Below are 18,656 nucleotides of genomic sequence, written 5' to 3' on the forward strand. Positions count from 1 at the left end.
CTCAGCGATCACTGCCTCATTGCCTGCATCCGTAATGGGTCAGCGGTCAAACGACCTCCACTCATCACTGTAAAACGCTCCCTGAAACACTTCTGCGAGCAGGCCTTTCTAATCGACCTGGCCGGGGTATCCTGGAAGGATATTGATCTCATCCCGTCAGTAGAGGATGCCTGGATATTTTTTTTAAATGCCTTCCTAACCATCTTAAATAAACATGCCCCATTTAAGAAATTTAGAACCAGGAACAGATATAGCCCTTGGTTCTCCCCAGACCTGACTGCCCTTAACCAACACAAAAACATCCTATGGCGTTCTGCATTAGCATCGAACAGCCCCCGTGATATGCAGCTGTTCAGGGAAGCTAGAAATCATTATACACAGGCAGTTAGAAAAGCCAAGGCTAGCTTTTTCAAGCAGAAATTTGCTTCCTGCAACACTAACTCAAAAAAGTTCTGGGACACTGTAAAGTCCATGGAGAATAAGAACACCTCCTCCCAGCTGCCCACTGCACTGAAGATAGGAAACACTGTCACCACTGATAAATCCACCATAATTGAGAATTTCAATAAGCATTTTTCTACGGCTGGCCATGCTTTCCACCTGGCTACTCCTACCCCGGACAACAGCACTGCACCCCCAACAGCAACTCGCCCAAGCCTTCCCCATTTCTCCTTCTCCCAAATCCATTCAGCTGATGTTCTGAAAGAGCTGCAAAATCTGGACCCCTACAAATCAGCCGGGCTAGACAATCTGGACCCTTTCTTTCTAAAATTATTCTTTCCGAAATTGTTGCCACCCCTATTACTAGCCTGTTCAACCTCTCTTTCGTGTCGTCTGAGATTCCCAAAGATTGGAAAGCAGCTGCGGTCATCCCCCTCTTCAAAGGGGGGGACACTCTTGACCCAAACTGCTACAGACCTATATCTATCCTACCGTGCCTTTCTAAGGTCTTCGAAAGCCAAGTCAACAAACAGATTACCGACCATTTCGAATCTCACCATACCTTCTCTGCTATGCAATCCGGTTTCAGAGCTGGTCATGGGTGCACCTCAGCCACGCTCAAGGTCCTAAACGATATCTTAACCGCCATCGATAAGAAACATTACTGTGCAGCCGGATTCATTGATCTGGCCAAGGCTTTCGACTCTGTCAATCACCATATCCTCATCGGCAGACTCGACAGCCTTGGTTTCTCAAATGATTGCCTCGCCTGGTTCACCAACTACTTCTCTGATAGAGTTCAGTGTGTCAAATCGGAGGGTCTGCTGTCCGGACCTCTGGCAGTCTCTATGGGGGTGCCACAGGGTTCAATTCTTGGACCGACTCTCTTCTCTGTATACATCAATGAGGTCGCTCTTGCTGCTGGTGAGTCCCTGATCCACCTCTACGCAGACGACACCATTCTGTATACTTCCGGCCCTTCTTTGGACACTGTGTTAACAACCCTCCAGGCAAGCTTCAATGCCATACAACTCTCCTTCCGTGGCCTCCAATTGCTCTTAAATACAAGTAAAACTAAATGCATGCTCTTCAACCGATCGCTACCTGCATCTACCCGCCTGTCCAACATCACTACTCAGGACGGCTCTGACTTAGAATACGTGGACAACTACAAATACTTAGGTGTCTGGTTAGACTGTAAACTCTCCTCCCAGACCCATATCAAACATCTCCAATCCAAAGTTAAATCTAGAATTGGCTTCCTATTTCGCAACAAAGCATCCTTCACTCATGCTGCCAAACATACCCTTGTAAAACTGACCATCCTACCAATCCTCGACTTTGGCGATGTCATTTACAAAATAGCCTCCAATACCCTACTCAACAAATTGGATACAGTCTATCACAGTGCAATCCGTTTTATCACCAAAGCCCCATATACTACCCACCATTGCGACCTGTACGCTCTCGTTGGCTGGCCCTCGCTTCATACTCGTCGCCAAACCCACTGGCTCCATGTCATCTACAAGACCCTGCTAGGTAAAGTCCCCCCTTATCTCAGCTCGCTGGTCACCATAGCATCTCCCACCTGTAGCACACGCTCCAGCAGGTATATCTCTCTAGTCACCCCCAAAACCAATTCTTTCTTTGGCCGCCTCTCCTTCCAGTTCTCTGCTGCCAATGACTGGAACGAACTACAAAAATCTCTGAAACTGGAAACACTTATCTCCCTCACTAGCTTTAAGCACCAACTGTCAGAGCAGCTCACAGATTACTGCACCTATACATAGCCCACCTATAATTTAGCCCAAACAACTACCTCTTTCCCAACTGTATTTAATTTTAATCTATTTATTTATTTTGCTCCTTTGCACCCCATTATTTTTTATTTCTACTTTGCACATTCTTCCATTGCAAAACTACCATTCCAGTATTTTACTTGCTATATTGTATTTACTTTGCCATCATGGCCTTTTTTGCCTTTACCTCCCTTCTCACCTCATTTGCTCACATTGTATATAGACTTGTTTATACTGCATTATTGACTGTATGTTTGTTTTTACTCCATGTGTAACTCTGTGTCGTTTTATCTGTCGAACTGCTTTGCTTTATCTTGGCCAGGTCGCAATTGTAAATGAGAACTTGTTCTCAACTTGCCTACCTGGTTAAATAAAGGTAAAATAAATAAAATTAAAATAAATTTGATTGAACTTTTATTTAAACAGGGAGTCACATTGAGTCTAAAATCTATTTTACAAGAGATCCCACATTACAATACAATCTGAATATTTAAACAACATACACATGTGTATAAAACAATACATTTCAGCAAAAAGTTATAAAAAATTAACATTTAATAAAAGCAATCACATCCAACTACATCCTCAATCTATCATTTAAACGTTCAATCATTTAAACTTTAAACAGCTTGTCATCAATCCAGACACTTTTATTGAGAAACAAGCTCAATTTGGGCTCCATTTGTAGCGCAAATATGCAGATCCTCAGGGTCAACATTTCATGACCTACAGAATGGCATGAGCTTGGTTTTACTTGTAATTAACACTAATTTAAGATCTGTAAGTGATTTCTGAACTGAATCAAAGCCTTGCTGAAGTTCAGGAATGGCTTGCTGCACCGAGGTGGCACAGGAATATAAATATGCATCGAGATGAATGTTACAAGTATGAACACTGTTTCCTATGTCTTTAATATACAAAGTGAAACAATAATGGACCCAAAGTAGAACCCTGAGGAACACCTTTTTGAATCTCAAGAATTTCTCATATTTAAAACCTGTTAAGATGACCTGAGTTTGGTGGTGATCTAACATAAAAAATTGGACACAATGGGTAGATTAACAAGATGTTTATCTTTCATTTGCTGTATTGGACTTGTTAATGTGTGAAAGTTAAATATTTCTAAAGATTTCCCGCTCCACCTTTTCAGCTGAATTGGGGGGGGTGAGTTCCCCTAGGGGAACACCTAGCCATAATAACCTGTTAACCAGTTAAGTGTTAGAGGGTGCTATTCTACATTTTGGATGAAAAACGTTCCCTTTTTAAACAAGATATTTTGTCACGAAAAGATGCTCGACTATGCATGTGGTCACATGGTGTCTCCCGTAGAAAATCTTGCGTAAAATACCGAGGTAGCCATTTTTCCAATCGCTTCTTATGAGAAACCAATTGCCTCCACGGATATATTATCGAATATATAGCTATATATATATATATATATATATATATAATATTTTTCGCCGACAAAAATAATATTTTGGGAAAAAAGGAACATTTGCTCTCTAACTGGGAGTCTCCTGAGTGAAAGCATCCGAAGTTCTTCAAAGCTAAATTATTTAATTTGGTTGCTTTTCTTATTGTCGTGAAAATGTTGCCTGCTGCCAGCAGAGCCTAGCATAGCATTATGCCATGATAAACGTACACAAATGCTTGTCTAGCGTTGGCTGTAACGCATATTTTGAAAATCTGAGATGACAGTGTTGTTAACAAAAAGGCTAAACTTGTGTTTTCATGAATAGGAAAAGTTTCTAGGGGTATTTATATCCGCTGCGTTATGCTAATTCGTTTGAGTCTATGATTACACTCCCGGATCCGGGATTGCTAGTCGCAAGAAGTTTAAGAGCGTTGAGCCGCTAACAGAAAGGTTGCTGGTTTGAATCCCTGAGCCGACTAGGTGAAAAATCTGTCTACGTGGCCTTGTTCAAGACCCTAATTGCTCCTGTACATGGCTAAGAGTGTCTGCAACCAATCCCTGATATACTGTAGGCTGAGAATGTAGTCATAGTAACTAGCTCCTCTCTGGTAGTTGAATTACAGAGTTATAGTACTGTGCCCTTGGACGCTAAAAAAGAGCTGTGCTGCTTTGATCAATGACCAGTCAAAGGCATATGAGACTGTTGATCATTCTGTTTTGCTGAAGAAATGATCAAGACCATGCCTGGGATATACAGCCTGTTTATGGTTTCAGAATTATCTCAGTGACAGAACTCAGGCCATCTTAAATAACCTCTAGGCTTTCTGCCACCCACATATTGGTGCTTCATGATTGGTGATCCGTGATTGGTGCTTCATGATTGGTGCTTCATGATTGGTTCTTCGTGATTGGTTTTTCATGATTGGTGATTCACTTAATAAATATTTGCTATCATACTGTATGTATTTACAGATAATGTGTGTGTGTGTGTTCTCTATGTTAAATTGTGTGTGTGTGTGTGTGTTCTCTATGTTAAATTGTGTGTGTGTGTGTGTGTGTTCTCTATGTTAAATTGTGTGTGTGTGTGTGTGTATTCTCTATGTTAAATTGTGTGTGTGTGTGTTCTCTATGCTAAATTGTGTGTGTGTGTGTTCTCTATGTTAAATTGTGTGTGTGTGTGTTCTCTATGTTAAATTGTGTAAATTCTGTGTGTTCCTGTGTTGCAATGCCACCCTCCTGGGTGTATTAATCTGTGTGTTCCTGTGTTGCAATGCCACCCTCCTGGGTGTATTAATCTGTATGTTCCTGTGTTGCAGTGCCACCCTCCTGGGTGTATTAATCTGTGTGTTCCTGTGTTGCAGTGCCACCCTCCTGGGTGTATTAATCTGTGTGTTCCTGTGTTGCAGTGCCACCCTCCTGGGTGTATTAATCTGTGTGTTCCTGTGTTTCAGTGCCACCCTCCTGGGTGTATTAATCTGTATGTTCCTGTGTTGCAGTTCCACCCTCCTGGCGTTCCTGGTTGATCTGTTGAAGAGCTCCGTGGCCATGCAGGAACAGATGCTGGGAGGGAAAGGATTCCTGGTGATCGGGTACCTGCTGGAGAAGGTAAACATTTGCTCACAATACGACTGATTGAGTTACTGATTTGATTGATTCTCTCCCTCTTCTCTCTCCAGTCGTCCAGGGTCCACATCACCAGAGCGGTGTTAGATCAGTCCTTATGGTTTGAGTGATTGATTGACAGGTTGACTCTCTCTCTCTCTCCAGTCGTCCAGGGTCCACATCACCAGAGCGGTGTTAGATCAGTCCTTATGGTTTGAATGATTGATTGACAGGTTGACTCTCTCTCTCTCTCTCCAGTCGTCCAGGGTCCACATCACCAGAGCGGTGTTAGATCAGTCCTTATGGTTTGAGTGATTGATTGACAGGTTGACTCTCTCTCTCTCTCCAGTCGTCCAGGGTCCACATCACCAGAGCGGTGCTGGAACAGTTCTTGTCCTTTGCTAAGTACCTGGACGGGTTAACCCACGGAGCGCCACTACTCAAACAGCTGTGTGACCACGTCCTCTTCAACGCTGCCATCTGGATACACACACCCGCTAAGGTAGGGAGGGAGAGAGTGTCCTGATCTACAGCACCGTCTGGATACACACAGCCCGTATAGTTCTGCCCAGATCCTATAATCTTTCTCCAGAGCTGATTCCACACAGCAACTGGAAGGGAGATTTGTTGTGAAGAGAGTCAAGGAATAAAAGAAAAGTGTGTAAAATTACAGGGGTAGAAGAAGAGAAGAACGTGACAGAGAATATAGAAGAAAGAAAACAGCTGAAAAGAGAGATGGAGAGGGGAAAGACAGAGGAGATGGGAGAGAGAGCAGGAGAGAGAGAGAGCAGGAAGAGAGAGGAGGTGGAAGAGAGAGGAGGTGGAAGAGAGAGAGGAGGTGGAAGAGAGAGAGGAGGTGGAAGAGAGAGAGGAGGTGGAAGAGAGAGAGGAGGTGGAAGAGAGAGAGGAGGTGGAAGAGAGAGAGGTGGAAGAGAGAGAGGAGGTGGAAGAGAGAGAGGAGGTGGAAGAGAGAGAGGAGGTGGAAGAGAGAGGATATAGAAGAGAGAGGAGGAGAGGGGAGGTGGAAGAGAGAGAGGAGGTGGAAGAGAGAGAGGAGGTGGAAGAGAGAGAGGAGGTGGAAGAGAGAGGATATAGAAGAGAGAGGAGGTGGAAGAGAGGATATAGAAGAGAGAGGAGGTGGAAGAGAGAGGAGGTGGAAGAGAGAGGATATAGAAGAGAGAGCAGGAGAGAGGAGGTGGAAGAGAGAGGAGGTGGAAGAGAGAGGAGGTGGAAGAGAGAGAGGAGGTGGAAGAGAGAGGAGGTGGAAGAGAGAGGGGAGGTGGAAGAGAGAGAGGAGGTGGAAGAGAGAGAGGAGGTGGAAGAGAGAGAGGAGGTGGAAGAGAGAGAGGAGGTGGAAGAGAGAGAGGAGGTGGAAGAGAGAGAGGAGGTGGAAGAGAGAGAGGAGGTGGAAGAGAGGATATAGAAGAGAGAGGAGGTGGAAGAGAGAGGATATAGAAGAGAGAGCAGGAGAGAGGAGGTGGAAGAGAGAGGATATAGAAGAGAGAGCAGGAGAGAGGAGATGGAAGAGAGAGCAGGAGAGAGGAGATGGAAGAGAGAGAGGATATAGAATTGAGAGCAGGAGAGAGGTGGTGGAAGAGAGAGGATATAGAAGAGAGAGCAGGCGAGAGGAGGTGGAAGAGAGAGGATATAGAAGAGAGAGCAGGAGAGAGGAGGTGGAAGAGAGAGGATATAGAAGAGTGAGCAGGAAAGAGGAGGTGGAAGAAAGAGGATATAGAAGAGAGAGCAGGAGAGAGCAGGTGGAAGAGAGAGGAGGTGGAAGAGAGAGGAGGTGGAAGAGAGAGGAGGTGGAAGAGAGAGGAGGTGGAAGAGAGGAGGTGGAAGAGAGGAGGTGGAAGAGAGAGGAGGTGGAAGAGAGAGGAGGTGGAAGAGAGAGGAGGTGGAAGAGAGAGCAGGAGAGAGGAGATGGAAGAGAGAGCAGGAGAGAGGAGATGGAAGAGAGAGAGGATATAGAAGAGAGAGCAGGAGAGAGGAGGTGGAAGAGAGAGGAGGTGGAAGAGAGAGGAGGTGGAAGAGAGAGGAGGTGGAAGAGAGAGGAGGTGGAAGAGAGAGGAGGTGGAAGAGAGAGGAGGTGGAAGAGAGAGCAGGTGGAAGAGAGAGGAGGTGGAAGAGAGAGCAGGAGAGAGGAGATGGAAGAGAGAGCAGGAGAGAGGAGATGGAAGAGAGAGAGGATATAGAAGAGAGAGCAGGAGAGAGGAGGTGGAAGAGAGAGGATATAGAAGAGCGAGCAGGAGAGAGGAGGTGGAAGAGAGAGGATATAAAAGAGAGAGCAGGAGAGAGGAGGTGGAAGAGAGAGAGAAGAGCGGGGAAAGAGAGAGAGGATGGATTCAGCTCTTGAGCTGGCTAATGTCAGTTCTGAATTAGCTGTTGCACTAGTGGGTATAGTGTCAGTCCAGTGTGTTCGACTACCACTTTGTTAGGGACACCTCGTTAAGACATACCTTGTTAAGAGATACCTCGTTAAGAGATACCTCGTTAAGACATACCTTGTTAAGAGACACCCCGTTAAGAGATACCTCGTTAAGAGATACCTCGTTAAGAGATACCTCGTTAAGAGATACCTCGTTAAGAGACACCTCGTTAAGAGATACCTCGTTAAAGATATTTCTAATCACCCTGGATGGTGGCAGTGTGTGTGAGGGGGCTAAGGATGTGGGAGTGGGAGCAAGCTGTGTGTGTGTGTGAGAGACACGGGAGAGAGGGAGACGGGGGTGAGAATGAGCGAGGAATAGAAAGGTTTTTAAATGTCTGAACTCCTCAGATGAGACTGAGGTGGTAAAAAAATACTTTAGATATGGTATTAGAGACCAATAGTTATGTAGAGAGGAGCAGGACCAATAGTTATGTAGAGAAGAGCAGGACCAATAGTTATGTAGAGAAGAGCAGGACCAATAGTTATGTAGAGAAGAGCAGGACCAATAGTTATGTAGAGAGGAGCAGGACCAATAGTTATGTAGAGAAGAGCAGGACCAATAGTTATGTAGAGAAGAGCAGGACCAATAGTTATGTAGAGAGGAGCAGGACCAATAGTTATGTAGAGAAGAGCAGGACCAATAGTTATGTAGAGAAGAGCAGGACCAATAGTTATGTAGAGAGGAGCAGGACCAATAGTTATGTAGAGAAGAGCAGGACCAATAGTTATGTAGAGTAGGAGCAGGACCAATAGTTATGTAGAGAAGAGCAGGACCAATAGTTATGTAGAGAAGAGCAGGACCAATAGTTATGTAGAGAAGAGCAGGACCAATAGTTATGTAGAGAAGAGCAGGACCAATAGTTATGTAGAGAAGAGCAGGACCAATAGTTATGTAGAGAAGAGCAGGACCAATAGTTATGTAGAGAAGAGCAGGACCAATAGTTATGTAGAGAAGAGCAGGACCAATAGTTATGTAGAGAAGAGCAGGACCAATAGTTATGTAGAGAAGAGCAGGACCAATAGTTATGTAGAGAAGAGCAGGACCAATAGTTATGTAGAGAAGAGCAGGACCAATAGTTATGTAGAGAAGAGCAGGACCAATAGTTATGTAGAGAAGAGCAGGACCAATAGTTATGTAGAGAAGAGCAGGACCAATAGTTATGTAGAGAAGAGCAGGACCAATAGTTATGTAGAGAAGAGCAGGACCAATAGTTATGTAGAGAAGAGCAGGACCAATAGTTATGTAGAGAAGAGCAGGACCAATAGTTATGTAGAGAGGAGCAGGACCAATAGTTATGTAGAGAAGAGCAGGACCAATAGTTATGTAGAGAAGAGCAGGACCAATAGTTATGTAGAGAGGAGCAGGACCAATAGTTATGTAGAGAGGAGCAGGACCAATAGTTATGTAGAGAGGAGCAGGACTAATAGTTATGTAGAGAGGAGCAGGACCAATAGTTATGTAGAGAAGAGCAGGACCAATAGTTATGTAGAGAAGAGCAGGACCAATAGTTATGTAGAGAAGAGCAGGACCAATAGTTATGTAGAGAAGAGCAGGACCAATAGTTATGTAGAGAAGAGCAGGACCAATAGTTATGTAGAGAAGAGCAGGACCAATAGTTATGTAGAGAAGAGCAGGACCAATACGTAGTTATTAATGAAGCAAACAGGGTGGACAGCAGATTATTAGAGAGATCCTGAGTTTAGTTCAGTGAGAGCGGTTTAGGATTTTGCGTTGGATCAAACCATGTTTGGCGCAAATAGAAGATGAGTGGACACTGTTCCAGAATATCTTCCCTTGTGTCCTCAATAAACTCATCTGTTCCCATAAACATGAATAGCTTGTGAAGGAAGGGTTGTGAAGAGAGTAAATTTGATCATCGTTGTAAGAAACAACAACTTTTTACAGTTGGGGATGGTGTGATAAATGCATCAGTGGGAGGGCCCACCGGAATACTGGGGAATTGATTAATGCATCAGTGGGAGGGCCCACCGGAATACTGGGGAATTGATTAATGCATCAGTGGGAGGGCCAACAGGAATACTGGGGAATTGATTAATGCATCAGTGGGAGGGCCAACAGGAATACTGGGGAATTGATTAATGCATCAGTGGGAGGGCCAACAGGAATACTGGGGAATTGATTAATGCATCAGTGGGAGGGCCAACAGGAATACTGGGGAATTGATTAATGCATCAGTGGGAGGGCCAACAGGAATACTGGGGAATTGATTAATGCATCAGTGGGAGGGCCAACAGGAATAATGGGGAATTGATTAATGCATCAGTGGGAGGGCCAACAGGAATACTGGGGAATTGATTAATGCATCAGTGGCAGGGCCAACAGGAATACTGGGGAATTGATTAATGCATCAGTGGGAGGGCCAACAGGAAGAGTTGAGAGGTCATGTCACGTGCTCACTTATAAAAATCTTAAATGAAATGACTATTCGGAAAGGTGGAAATTAGCTGAGTTTTTGGCACTATGCAAACCTTGACTTTTTCCACATTTTGTTACGTTACAGCCTTATTCTAAAATGGATTAAGTAGTTGTTTTCCATCATCAATCTACACACAATACCCCATTCTGACATCACAATACCCCATTCTGACATCACAATACCCCATTCTGACATCACATTACCCCATAATAATATCACAATACCCCATTCTGACATCACAATACCCCATTCCGACATCACATTACCCCATAATAACATCACAATACTCCATTCTAACATCACAATACCCCATTCTGACATCACAATACCCCATTCTGACATCACAATACCCCATAATGACATCACAATACTCCATTCTAACATCACAAAACCCCATTCTGACATCACATTACCCCATAATAGCATCACAATACCCCATAATAACATCACAATACCCCATAATGACATCACAATACCCCATTCTGACATCACAATACCCCATTCTGACATCACATTACCCCGTAATAACATCACATTACCCCATAATGACATCACAATACCCCATAATGACATCACAATACCCCATTCTGACATCACAATACCCCATTCTGACATCACAATACCCCATAATAACATCACATTACCCCATAATAACATCACAATACCCCATAATGACATCACAATACCCCATAATAACATCACAATACCCCATAATAACATCACAATATCCCATTCTGACATCACAATACCCCATTCTGACATCACAATACCCCATAATAACATCACATTACCCCATAATAACATCACAATACCCCATAATGACATCACAATACCCCATAATGACATCACAATACCCCATTCTGACATCACAATACCCCATTCTGACATCACAATACCCCATAATAACATCACATTACCCCATAATAACATCACAATACCCCATAATGACATCACAATACCCCATAATAACATCACAATACCCCATAATAACATCACAATACCCCATTCTGACATCACAATACCCCATTCTGACATCACAATACCCCATAATAACATCACATTACCCCATAATAACATCACAATACCCCATAATGACATCACAATACCCCATAATAACATCACAATACCCCATTCTGACATCACAATACCCCATTCTGACATCACAATACCCCATAATGACATCACAATACCCCATAATGACATCACAATACCCCATAATAACATCACATTATATATATTAATGACAAAACAAAAACAGATTTTAATACATTTTTGCAAATGTATTAAAAACAAATAACTGAAATATTACAAAAGTATTCAGACCCTTTACTCAATACTTTGTTGAAGCATCTTTGGCAGCGATTACAGCCTTGAGTCTTCTTGGGTATGATGCTACAAGCTTGGCACACCTGTATTTGGGGAGTTTCTCCCATTTTTCTCTGCAGATCCTCTCAATCTCTGTCAGGTTGGATGAGGGCGTCGCTGCACAGCTATCAGGTCTCTCCAGAGAAGTTTGATTGGGTTGAAGTCCGGGCTCTGGCCAGGTCACTCAAGGACATTCAGAGACTAGTCGTGAAGCTACCTCTGCATTGTCTTGGCTGTGTGCTTAGGGTCATTGTCCTGTTGGAAAGTTAACCTTTGCCCCAGTCTGAGGTCCTGAGCGCTCTGGAGCAGGTTTTCATCAAGGATCTCTCTGTACTTTGTTCCGTTCACCTTTCCCTTGATCCTGAAGACATGAGAGGAGGGTAGAGGACATGAGAGGAGGGTGGAGGACATGAGAGGAGGGTGGAGGACATGAGAGGAGGGTGGAGGACATGAGAGGAGGGTAGAGGACATGAGAGGAGGGTAGAGGACATGAGAGGAGGGTGGAGGACATGAGAGGAGGGTGGAGGACATGAGAGGAGGGTGGATGACATGAGAGGAGGGTAGAGGACATGAGAGGAGGGTAGAGGACATGAGAGGAGGGTGGAGGACATGAGAGGAGGGTGGAGGACATGAGAGGAGGGTGGAGGACATGAGAGGAGGGTGGAGGACATGAGAGGAGGGTGGAGGACATGAGAGGAGGGTAGAGGACATGAGAGGAAGGTGGAGGACATGAGAGGAAGGTGGAGGACATGAGAGGAAGGTGGAGGACATGAGAGGAAGGTGGAGGACATGAGGGGAGGGTAGAGGACATGAGAGGAGGGTGGAGGACATGAGAGGAGAGGAGGGTGGAGGACATGAGAGGAGGGTGGAGGACATGAGAGGAGGGTGGAGGACATGAGAGTAGAGGAGGGTGGAGGACATGAGAGTAGAGGAGGGTAGAGGACATGAGAGGAGGGTAGAGGACATGAGAGGAGGGTAGAGGACATGAGAGGAGGGTGGAGGACATGAGGGGAGGGTATAGGACAAGAGAGGAGAGTAGGGTAGAGGACGACACCTTCAGTTGATAGTTGCTGTGTCTCTCTCCCTCCCTGTGTGTGTTGTGTGTTTCTCCCTCCCTGTGTGTGTTGTGGGTTTCTCCCTCCCTGTGTGTGTTACGTGTTTCTCCCTCCCTGTATGTGTTACGTGTTTCTCCCTCCCTGTGTGTGTTACGGGTTTCTCCCTCCCTGTGTGTGTTACGTGTCTCTCCCTCCCTGTGTGTGTTACGTGTTTCTCCCTCCCTGTGTGTGTTACGTGTTTCTCCCTCCCTGTGTGTGTTACGGGTTTCTCCCTCCAGGTCCAGTTGTCCCTGTACACATACCTGTCTGCGGAGTTCATTGGGACGTCGACCATCTACAGCACCATCCGTCGTGTCGGTACCGTGCTGCAGTTGATGCACACGCTGAAGTACTACTACTGGGTCAGCAACCCACTGGAGAGCAGTGGCATCACACCTAAAGGACTGGGTACGTACACACGCCACACGACACACGACACATGATGGGTAACGTCACAGACAGATGGGTAACGTCACAGACAGATGGGTAACGTCACACACAGATGGGTAACGTCACAGACAGATGGGTAACAGATGGGTAACGTCACAGACAGATGGGTAACGTCACAGACAGATGGGTAACAGATGGGTAACGTCACAGACAGATGGGTAACGTCACACACAGATGGGTAACAGATGGGTAACGTCACAGACAGATGGGTAACAGATGGGTAACGTCACAGACAGATGGGTAATGTCACATACAGATGGGTAACAGATGGGTAACGTCACAGACAGATGGGTAACGTCACACAAAGATGGGTAACGTCACACACTGATAGGTAACAGATGGGTAACGTCGCAGACAGATGGGTAACAGATGGGTAACGTCACAGACAGATGGGTAACATATGGGTAACGTCACAGACAGATGGGTAACGTCACAGACAGATGGGTAACGTCACAGACAGATAGGTAACATATGGGTAACGTCACATACAGATGGGTAACGTCACAGACAGATGGGTAACGTCACACACAGATAGGTAACAGATGGGTAACGTCACAGACAGATGGGTAACGTCACAGACAGATGGGTAACAGATGGGTAACGTCACAGACAGATGGGTAACAGATGGGTACGTCACAGACAGATGGGTAACAGATGGGTAACGTCACAGACAGATGGGTAACGTCACAGACAGATGGGTAACGTCACAGACATATGGGTAACGTCACAGACAGATGGGTAACGTCACAGACAGATGGGTAACAGATGGGTAACAGATGGGTAACGTCACAGACAGATGGGTAACGTCACAGACAAATGGGTAACGTCACATGTTGTTTCCTAGATCCCGTGTGGACCTGAATGAATGACTGAATGTTTTCTGTGTGTTGATGTAATGACTGAATGTTTTCTGTGTGTTGATGGAATGACTGAATGTTTTCTGTGTGTTGATGGATTGACTGAATGTTTTCTGTGTGTTGATGAAATGACTGAATGTTTTCTGTGTGTTGATGGAATGACTGAATGTTTTCTGTGTGTTGATGGAATGACTGAATGTTTTCTGTGTGTTGATGGAATGACTGAATGGTTTTCTGTGTGTTGATGGAATGACTGAATGTTTTCTGTGTGTTGATGGAATGACTGAATGTTTTCTGTGTGTTGATGGAATGACTGAATGTTTTCTGTGTGTTGATGGAATGACTGAATGTTTTCTGTGTGTTGATGGAATGACTGAATGTTTTCTGTGTGTTGATGGAATGACTGAATGTTTTCTGTGTGTTGATGGAATGACTGAATGTTTTCTGTGTGTTGATGGATTGACTGAATGTTTTCTGTGTGTTGATGGAGAGACTGAATGTTTTTTTAAATAATGTTGTATTACCGTTTTTCTAACGTTGAATTAACATGAATCTAAATTCCGTTGATGTTATATTAACGTTGTTTTAATGAATGTTGTCTGTGTGCAGATGGACCGAGGCCGTCCCAGAAGGAGATCGTCTCTCTCAGAGCCTTCATTCTGCTGTCCTCAAACAACTCATACTCAAGGTAACGTGACTGTTTTACATACTACATACTACATACTACATACAACACACTACATACTACATACAACACACTACATACTACATACAACATACTACATACAACACACTACATACAACACACTACATACTACATACAACACACTACATACTACATACAACACACTACATACTACATACAACACACTACATACTACATACAACACACTACATACTACATACTACATACAACACACTACATACTGCATACTACATACAACATACTACATACTACATACAACACACTACATACAACACACTACATACTACATACTACATACAACACATTACATACTACATACTACATACAACCCACTACATACTACATACAACACACAACATACTACATACAACACACTACATACTACATACTACATACAACATACAACACACTACATACTACACACAACACACTACATACTACATACAACACACTACATACTACCTACAACACACTACATACTACATACAACACACTACATACTACATACAACACACTACATACTACATACTACATACAACACACTATATACTACATACTACATACAACACACTACATACTACATACTACATACTACATACAACACACTACATACTACATACAACCACTACTACATACACACACTACATACTACATACAACACACTACATACTACATACAACACACTACATACTACATACAACACACTACATACTACATACAACACACTACATACTACATACAACACACTACATACTACATACAACACACTACATACTACATACAACACACTACATACTACACACTACATACTGCACACTACATACAACACACTACATACAACACACTACATACTACATACAACACACTACATACTACATACTACATACAACACACTACATACTACATACAACACACGACATACTACATACAACATACTACATACTACACACAACACACTACATACTACATACTACATACAACACTACATACTACATACAACACACTACATACTACATACTACATACAACACTACATACTACATACAACACACTACATACAACACACTACATACTAGTTTTTTTCCAGCAGTTAATCACATTGTCTCAAAATACACTGAGAACATCCAACACACTGAGAACATCCAACACACTGAGAACATCCAACACACACCATCTACACTGAGAACATCCAACACACACCGTCTACACTGAGAACATCCAACACACACCGTCTACACTGAGAACATCCAACACACACCTTCTACACTGAGAACATCCAACACACACCGTCTACTCTGAGAACATCCAACACACACCGTCTACACTGAGAACATCCAACACACACCGTCTACTCTGAGAACATCCAACACACACCGTCTACACTGAGAACATCCAACACACACCGTCTACACTGAGAACATCCAACACACACCTTCTACACTGAGAACATCCAACACACACCGTCTACTCTGAGAACATCCAACACACACCTTCTACACTGAGAACATCCAACACACACCATCTACACTGAGAACATCCAACACACACCGTCTACACTGAGAACATCCAACACACACCGTCTACACTGAGAACATCCAACACACACCTTCTACACTGAGAACATCCAACACACACCTTCTACACTGAGAACATCCAACACACTGAGAACATCCAACACACACCTTCTATACTGAGAACATCCAACACACACCGTCTACTCTGAGAACATCCAACACACACCGTCTACTCTCCACGCCGTGGAGTACGTTCTGCTGCCTGCAACATCCTCCAGCATGACCGGTTTGGCGGTGGGTCAGTCATGGTGTGGGCTGGCATTTCTTTGGGGGGCCGCACAGCCCTCCATGTGCTCGCCAGAGGTAGCCTGACTGCCATTAGGTACCGAGATGAGATCCTCAGACCCCTTGTGAGACCATATGCTGGTGCGGTTGGCCCTGGGTTCCTCCTAATGCAAGACAATGCTAGACCTCATGTGGCTGGAGTGTGTCAGCAGTTCCTGCAAGAGGAAGGCATTGATGCTATGGACTGGCCCGCCCGTTCCCCAGACCTGAATCCAATTGAGCACATCTGGGACATCATGTCTCACTCCATCCACCAACGCCACGTTGCACCACAGACTGTCCAGGAGTTGGCTGATGCTTTAGTCCAGGTCTGAGAGGAGATCCCTCAGGAGACCATCCGCCACCTCATCAGCAGCATGCCCAGGCGTTGTAGGAAGGTCATACAGGCACGTGGAGGCCACACACACTACTGAGCCTCATTTTGACTTGTTTTAAGGACATTACATCAAAGTTGGATCAGCCTGTAGTGTGGTTTTCCACTTTAATTTTGAGTGTGACTCCAAATCCAGACCTCCATGGGTTGATAAATTTGATTTCCATTGATAATTTTTGTGTGATTTTGTTGTCAGCACATTCAACTATGTAAAGAAAAAGTATTTAATAAGAATATTTCATTCATTCAGAATCTAGGATGTGTTATTTTAGTGTTCCCTTAATTTTTTGAGCAGTGTAGTTTCCAGTTTACATAGAGTCCAGTGAAGTTCCTTGAGGGCTGTCTTGGTGTCTGTTTGAGGGGGAATGTACACAGCTGTGACTATAATTGACGAGAATTATCTTGGTAGGTAGAATTTCCAGCCCTTCCTCTTCCCAGACAGGTGATTATCTCTGTCGGTGCGATGCTTGGAGAAGCACAGTGGCTGAACCGATTCTGAGAGAGCCATGTTTACAATCTCTGATGTCTCTCTGGAAGGCAACTCTTGCTCGATTTTTCGTCTACCTTGTTGTCAAGAGACTGGACATTGGAGAATACTCTGGAGCGTTGAGCCATGAGCCCGTCTATGAAGCCTGACCAGAAGGCCGCTCCATCAGCCCCTTCTGCGGCGCAGTTGTTTTGTGTCTCCGGCTGGGATCCGATCCGTTGTCCAATGTTATCATTGACCTTTCCGATACGTAGTTCTGTTCTTGGGCACCATAAAGCTCTGTGATGAAGACATCTTTTTCATGTCACTCCTCCTCTCCAATCCTCTCTTCTCTCCTACTCTCTCTCCTCCTCTCTCTCCTCCTCTCTCTTCTCCTCTCTCTTCTCCTCTCTCTCCTCCTCTCTCTCCTCCTCTCTCTCCTCCTCTCTCTTCTCCTCTCTCTCTCCTCCTCTCCTCTTCTTCCTCTCTCTCCTCCTCTCCTCTTCTCCTCTCTCTCCTCCTCTCTCTTCTCCTCTCTCTCCTCCTCTCTCTCCTCCTCTCCTCACTCTGTTGGTTTGTTTACTTGTTTGTCTGTCTGTTTGTTCGTCTCAAGCCCCCTGGGGAGGTTCTGGGTAATCGGAGGTGTGAAGAATTGTATTATGGACCAGTGCTCTAAAAAGTGTGTGTGTGCGTGTGCGATACAGTTTGTGTGTTGTTGACAGGAAGTGGTTAATATGGTTGCCAAGCAACGCCTCTCATCTGTTAAAAAGCATTTTCACTTTATCCCTCTTTCCCCCCTTTTGACTTTTTCATTTTTGTTTCTGGTGAATCATGTCTCTCTCTCCTCCTCTCTCTCCTCTCTCTCCTCCTCTCTCTCCTCCTCTCTCTCTCCTCTCTCTCTCTCATCCTCTCTCTCATCCTCTCTCTCTCCTCCTCTCTCTCATCCTCTCTCTCCTCCTCTCTCTCTCCTCCTCTCTCTCTCCTCCTCTCTCTCCTCCTCTCTCTCCTCCTCTCTCTCCTCCTCTCTCTCCTCCTCTCTCCTCCTCTCTCTCCTCCTCTCTCTCCTCTCTCTCCTCCTCTCTTCTCCTCTCTCTCCTCCTCTCTCCTCCTCTCTTCTCTTCTCTTCTCTCTCCTCCTCTCTCTCCTCCTCTCTCTCCTCCTCTCTCTCCTACTCTCTCTCCTCTCTCTCTCCTCCTCTCTCTCCTCCTCTCTCTCTCCTCCTCTCTCTCTCCTCCTCTCTCTCTCCTCCTCTCCTCCTCTCTCCCTCCTCTCTCTCCTACTTTCTCTCCTCTCTCTCTCCTCCTCTCTCTCTCCTCCTCTCTCTCCTCCTCTCTCTCCGTCCTCTGTAGCTGCGGGTGTTTT

General features: G+C 44.7%; 1 pseudogene; it reads left to right on the top strand.

Annotated features, from left to right (window-relative positions):
- LOC109881527 (neurobeachin-like) overlaps window positions 1–18,656 on the top strand; it is a 266,536-nt pseudogene that overhangs the window by 124,865 nt on the left and 123,015 nt on the right.

This window comes from Oncorhynchus kisutch, linkage group LG28, assembly GCF_002021735.2.
Source record: "Oncorhynchus kisutch isolate 150728-3 linkage group LG28, Okis_V2, whole genome shotgun sequence".
In the NCBI taxonomy this organism is placed as follows: Eukaryota; Metazoa; Chordata; class Actinopteri; order Salmoniformes; family Salmonidae; genus Oncorhynchus; species Oncorhynchus kisutch.